Genomic DNA, 7,500 nt, shown 5'->3' with positions numbered 1-7,500 from the left:
ATGATGATACCAATAGTAATAATAACTATAATAACACTAATGTCATAAATTAATTTACCGATAATGATAAATATAATGATGTAGGTAATGGTAATAAGGAGTAAAACTCATGGGAACAGATAAAAATGACAATAATAACAACAATAACAATAATTTCATAGCAGGTATCACTGAGGCCACACTGATGGAGCTGAACAAATCTGCTTAGGAAGATTCGCACTTTACATTATGATTTTTTTGTGAAACTTCAATGCTATCGAAATATTTATTTGTTTATCAATTCATTAAAGTTCCAGTGGTTGATTCGCTCTTTATTTCCCTTATATATATATATATATATATATATATATATATATATATATATATATATATATATATAATATATATATATATATATATATATATATATATATATATATATATATATATATATATATATATATATATATATACATATGCTCATATAAAAAAAAAGATTTTGAAGACCGGTATAGTAATTCAAAATCATAATACCTCCCTAAGTTTTCCCGCATTTCAAGCAAACTATTGTTGTGCAAGCTTTACTACTCATGGTAGTATATCTTAGTTTTGGTGTCCATAATCCTTCACACACATGTCTAGAAAGCTGATTAAAAGGTTTGACCTGACATGATGACCCACTAACATTTACTGTCATTGTGTTGTACTATTAGAGAGGACATGTGTAATTCACTTATAGTACAAATACTGTTTTATCTTCAGAAAAATGCAACCTTCACATTAAAACCTTCAGCATCTTGTTAAAATGAGGGTTTGTGCTGCCCAATTCACACACATCTCCGAAAATGGCGCTTCCTTTAGCTTGTGGTGCGTTCGGAACTCTTCGTCTTGCTCGTCCAGACATCTTGTCCAGGACCAGCAGGACAAGTGGGCCGCGTTCGGAGTCTCCAAGACCCTTTCTGCCCAGAATGGAACCGGCTCGAATGTAATTATTTCCTTTTTATCATACCGGTGTCTTTATTTTACACGCTGCATTGGTTTTGTAACTCCTTTGATGCATATTTAACTTACCTGCAACTGACAAACACAAAAATATCCTTTGATAACACCAATAAAGGGCCATGAAATTACCCATCAATATCTTGTGGTTGCCTGCAACTATCAGTGTTTACATACAAAAGCTATTGTGACGTCATCTCGTCCTGCTCGCCTAAGTTCGCAGGAGGGCGAGTTGGTCGAGCTAGACCACTTGTCCGGGACGAGATAGTAGAGGTTCCGAGCGGTCAAAACCTCTCGTCCAACTGGTCTGGACGAGCAAGACGAGCAGTTCCGAACGCAGGATTAGACGCAACTTAATCTCTCTCTCTCTCTGTCTGTCTGTCTCTCTATCTCTTTCTCTCTCTCCCACTGGCTCTGATACTATAATTAGAAATTGCGAACTGATTTGGAGATATAAAACCTCATGCCTTACTATATTCTATTTACTATATATATATTATATATCTATTTTATGTCTTGCTATATTCAAAATATGGGTTTTGTACAAATGAACCAGAATGCTTTACCTATTTCCTTTTCACAGATCAGTCATAAACCATCATCTCTACACAAAGCAACCACTCTAAATATGGTTTCTTTCATTATTGCAAATTTCATATTTTGTTACATTTTTTGACAACATGTAACCTAGCACTTGTTTCCACCCTTTTTATTAAAAAAAAAAAACGTCCTGCAGGTGCTTCAGAATGTCAACGAAGTCCATAATTTTTGACACCGATGCTATCTTACTGTTGATCGTAAAAATAATATTTTTAATTGATATTTCTTTCAACTTTTAAACACATGATCACTCTTATCTGGCATTTTTTTTCTTTCAGTCCCTTAAATTGTGATGACATCTGAAGGTGATATACCTCAGTGTGTTTACCAACGTGTTAGTAACTTCATGTATTTTGCTTTTAGCCATTCTACCCTTTGCTTGTACTTGCAAACAAGCTGCCTTTATATCTGGAACGCAAACGCTAATGCCCTTAGCTATTGATGCGGCTGGTAATTTTAAATGGTCAATCTGGAGCACAAATGCGGCATCTCTGAAATCAGAATAGAACATTATTTGCAGCTACCAACACGTATATCATTGAATGTAACATGAAAAGTATTAACATATGCTCTTATTTCTGGTACACGTGATCTGACCAGATAGTATTCCAGGCTAACAAACAAAAAGAAACAATTCCTTGTTGTCATATTTGAAAAACAAAACTAATTCCAGGTATTTTTAAAAAATTACCATCACTTTCTATAATATATATATATATATATATATATATATATATATATATATATATATATATATATATATATATTCAGTCATATGCCATAGTAGAAGGAAACTGAATATACCGACCTTTTGCTGTGCTCGTGCTGGTTGAATTTTCGGTAATTTTCCAGCTCAGCTCAGGGATCCAAGCATGTAAATATGATCTATGGACTCTGTAGAGTAAAACATTTTGAAGTTAACAGATATATCGGAAAAGTTTTATTACAATTTGCATAAAGTAATAAAAATATTCAAATTAAGTTAACGGGCATAAATTATCACAGCTAAATATTTCCAGGTATAGTTATAAATCCTGATACAGATGCTGTTATTAGTAGAATTTGAGCATCTCGTACGTGCAACTGACGACATGGAGGGGTTGCAATGCTTATCACAGGAAGACTTAGAACCGACATTAGATGTGTGGAGGCGGTGGTGTTAGTGGCGGCAATAATGAAACTGGATTTGGAGTTGTTGTGGTGACACTATATATACAAGTGGCAGCTACACCTTGCATCACTCCATCTTGAGCTGAAATATTAATAATTATTTTAGAACGAGGAATACCTGACATGTTCCCCACAATTGAAATCTTGGAAACAAGAATATGTAAAACAGAAAACAGTTCATATATTGACTGCCTACCTACTGCAACTAATTTGATACGAACTTAAAATTATGAGTTTGTACTTGTTTACATCCCGGTCTCAAAAGGTCTTAAACATATCTTGTAGCTTTTACTCAGTTGTTGGCAGGTCTTGGTACACAAATCCGGTCTGCTGACAGACTACCACCATGCTTGGGATTTGTAAAATAGATTTCTTGGTATTTTTCGAAAGAAGTATGTATTAATGAACGAGGCACCTGCCTTTTGTTTCAGCACTGTTGAACGTGCACAGGAGCGAATTTCAAATGTATCGAGTTCCTGGACTTGTTCTCTGCTCATGAAGGACAGTGATAAAGACCGTCAACCTAGTTTTACCCTTACAAGAAACGACCCGAAGTCCTCGTTACAGTTTTAAGTGTAAATGACCAAAACACCTAAATAATTCTCTGAGAGACGGACAGAGGAAAGGTTGTATTATATTAGGAAATACTGAAATATCCACACACACACACACACACACACAGAGAGAGAGAGAGAGAGAGAGAGAGAGAGAGAGAGAGAGAGAGAGAGAGAGAGAGAGAGAGAGAGAGAGAGAGAGAGAGAGAGAGAAAAGGGAGGTTTTGATGTCAGAAGCATTTTTTCTACTTTGTAGGCTCTATTTCTGTAAACAATGTATAAGATGAAGATTGTTATGATTTTTTTGTGGAAGAGAGCACGCCAGCCATAGCTTAGATAAATATGTGATGTCTGTTTTGAAAACTGTAACTTCCACGTGTTTTATATTAGAAAGTGACTGCTGGTGAGGCAGAAAAGCTCCCGACTGGTGTCCTCCGCATGCGTGGTGAAACAAACGGCGAAAAGAATAATATTCAAATTTAGGAAGAGTGAAGGTGTGATTCATGTTCACTTGTCTCAGTTGTATTTATAATTAGTGTTGGGTATTGCAACTTAAGCCTTACCTCTCGCGGTTTCTTGGAAAATGGTGAAAATGAAGGCATCGTCTCGAGCTCCTGGTTGCACGGAGTGAAGGGAAACGAGACACTCCCCCGCGGGTGTGTTCGGAACATGTGAGACCGGAACCTCGAACACTTCCCTCAGATGAACCCGAATTACGTAAATACATATAAACTTTTTGCATAATTACATGAGTTGTTATTATATGTACTGTGTGTATTATCTGCACAAACTTTTTTTTCTTTAATATTTTGATTTTGATTTATTATATGAATAGCATAATCAGTGGCTATGCGGTACATAAATACACACACACGCACACGCACACACACACGCGCGCACACACGCGCACACACACACACACACGCACACACACACACACACACACACACACACACACACACACACACACACACACATATATATATATATATATATATATATATATATATATATATATATATATATATATATATATATATATATATCGGCCATTCTACATGAAGGGGTGCAAATCACTTTATAACCCATTAGAAGTCCTATTGTCATGTTTATTCACAGTCAACGTTTTCCGTAATTCCACGAGGGAAATATACAGTGCAAATCAGTTTCCCAAAAATGTTGGATAGTTTTTAATTCAAAGTTTGACGTCGGTTTCGAATCCTCTAAATTACGTAAACTGGATGTTTATGGTTCGCGGTCTCACTGCCAATCGCTGTCTGTTTGTTTATGATTTTCTGTTCGAGAGAGAGAGAGAGAGAGAGGGAGGGAGAGAGAGAGAGAGAGAGAGAGAGAGAGAGAGAGAGAGAGAGAGAGAGAGAGTGAGAGAGAGAGAGAGGAGAGAGAGAGAGAGAGAGAGAGAGGGGGGGGGGAGAAAGAGAGGAGAGAGAGAGAGAGAGAGATTGGTGGGACGTGTATATAGACAAACGGAAATAACAACAGATAGATGTGATAAGATAGGTAGATAGACAGACAGACAGAATGATAGACGAATAGCTAGGTAGACAATGAGGAAAGTAGAATGAGAGAGGAAGAGAGGTAGACTGGAAAAGAAGAAAAGATAATGTGATAGACAGATAGTTAAACAGATAGACAGACAGAGGTACATACAGGCAGACAGACAGACAGAGGAACATACAGGCAGACAGACAGACAGACAGAGGAACATACAGGCAGACAGACAGGCATATAAACAGACAGCCAGCCATGTAAACAATCACACAGACATAAAAACAGATAAACAGAAGCGGACAGAGAGAAACGGATCCGCAGCCAGAGATGCCTTAGCCCGAGCACCAGCCAAGGGCGCTTCCCGTCCGCCGCCGCAGCGCCCCTTCCCTCCGACCCAGGGCGCGGGGGCCTCGACGGCAGCGGGCGCCCCCACGAGGCACGAGGGCGGGGTCTCCGTGCCAAGGGCTTCCGGAAACGAGGAAGGTGCTCCGCTGAGATTAAACGAAGGCGAGCGAAGTCTTTCCCTCGCGCAGAGAAGGGATATTGCAAAGCGAGTGTCTCCCTTGCCATCGCCCGTTGCATACGCGATCACATTTTAGTTACTTGGCATACTTCGGGCTCTTGGGGGAAAATGGAGAAGGAGGTCGTTTGCTGGAGGGAGGTTGCCGTGGGCGGGGCGGGGAGGATGGGGGACTGGGCGGGGGTGGGGGGGAGGGCGCTGGGAAACATGCAATGGGGGGAATTTTTGTTTGTCGAAAGGCGGTGCGGAAATAGGTGTTATTATCAGTTGTTATTCATTATCATTAATGTTGATATTATCATTATCATTACTATCATTATAATTATAATGATGATGGTAATTCTGATAATGAGGGAATGGTAGCGATGATGACAATGATGCTAACAATGATGATAATGATAATAATGATGAGAACAATAATGATGATAATGGTAATAATAATGATAATGATAAAACTGATTATAACAATAGAAATGATCACAATAATAATGATAATAAGGAATGTTATCATCATTAATTTCATCATCATCACTATCAGTATTAAAAAGAAACATTCATTATCAAGAATAAAGAGTTCTGTAAAAATGATAATCATTCAATATAACAATACTCATAACAATCAAGGATTAATATTAAGTGACAATACTTATAAATGTATCCCAGCATTGCGTTTTACTATTTCCTCTAAATATTCTTTTTTCCATTTACCATTTTCTTCCCTCCGCCTTTCCTGCAACATCAACCTCCCTTCTACCTCCCTCCCCTCCCCTCCCTCCCTCCAAGCCTCCACATCTCACCTCCTCCTCCGCCTCCCTCCTCCCCCTTCTCCCTCCACCCTCCCGCCTCCCATCCCTTCTTCCCTCTCTCCCTCCCTTCACCTCCCTCTTCCTCCTCCGCCTCCCTCTCCTCCTCCCCACATCCTTCCGCCTCCCATCTCTCTCCTTCTCTTCCATCCCTTCCCCCTCCTCCTTCCTCCCCTCCACCTCCCTCCCTCCACCCTCTCCTCCCTCCGCCTCCCCCCCCTCCCTTCCCTCCAGGCGAAAGGAATGTAAATGGTCAATACTAACCCTTTATGTGCATGCATATAAAACACCTAATTTGCTACAATTACCTGCTTCACAATACCGGAAAGTCTTCTCCAAATAGGACGTCGATGTGTTGTGAAAACGGTCTAAGAAAATTAGAAGAAGGAGGAGGTGGAGGGAGAAGAGGAAAGAAGGGGGGGGGGGGAGAGAATGAAGGAAAGGGGAAGGGGAGGGAAAGAAAGTAGGAATGTATATACATATATATATATATATATATATATATATATATATATATATATATATATATGTATGTATGTACGTATTTGTGTATGTATGTATGTATGTACACACACACACACACACACACACACACACACACACACACACATACACACACACACACATATATATATATATATATATATATATATATATATATATATATATATATATATATACATATGCATATATACATATACATACATACATACAGAGAGAGAGAGAGAGAGAGACTGACTTTATTGCCCAAGAGGTAGTAAATACAATTCTCATACACTCTGGCTAAATGTCAACCTTATCAGTGAAGCTTATTAAACTGATAATGCATTATCAAACGTTCCAAAGGCATCCTGAACATCCTGTTTACGAAGCGCACTGAAGCACGGTTACTTCTTGGCAGCACACAGGGATGAACAAATGTGAATAACCTGCTGTAGCCATCATCGAAGGATAGTTCAAAGTAGGTTGCTGGAATTCCGTTCCTGAGATCTGCGTCTCTACATGTAATCCTTATCATAATCTTCCTGGTGTGTTACGTCCGGGATGCTTTCCATTTGCCTGAATTAATTCGATCGTTGCATCAAGTCCTGTTGAACCAATGAGAAACCGGAGAGATTCAGGTGTTCAATTTAGTAACAGGATGTGCTCTCTGACGTAGATTCCGGTTGGTGATAAGGTGGAAAGATTTCGCGAAGTTGTAACTGTGCTGTGATCTTCCCTTCAGTGTGAGGAGGAAATAATCTTCCCTTCAGTGTGAGGAGGAAAAAAAAAGTGTCTGGGGAAGGAATGTTCTTATTTCTCTTCTTTTTTTCTTCTTTACCTCCCTTTCTTCTTCTTCTGTAACTACTACTATTACTCCTCTTCT

At 38.9% G+C, this 7,500-nt stretch overlaps 1 long non-coding RNA gene across 1 annotated transcript; it reads right to left on the bottom strand.

Moving 5' to 3' along the window:
- Positions 1–1,455: 1,455 nt before the first annotated feature.
- On the bottom strand, positions 1,456–2,835 carry LOC138863871 (uncharacterized). Its single transcript, XR_011399040.1, has 3 exons — positions 2,714–2,835; positions 2,387–2,472; positions 1,456–2,069 (listed from the first exon to the last, which is right to left on the bottom strand). It is a non-coding gene; the product is annotated as an uncharacterized lncRNA (long non-coding RNA).
- Positions 2,836–7,500: the final 4,665 nt, after the last annotated feature.

Source organism: Penaeus vannamei, chromosome 13 (assembly GCF_042767895.1).
Source record: "Penaeus vannamei isolate JL-2024 chromosome 13, ASM4276789v1, whole genome shotgun sequence".
Lineage (NCBI taxonomy): Eukaryota > Metazoa > Arthropoda > Malacostraca > Decapoda > Penaeidae > Penaeus > Penaeus vannamei.
Note: the sequence above shows the minus strand (reverse complement) of the source record. Positions and strands in the feature narration are given on the sequence as shown.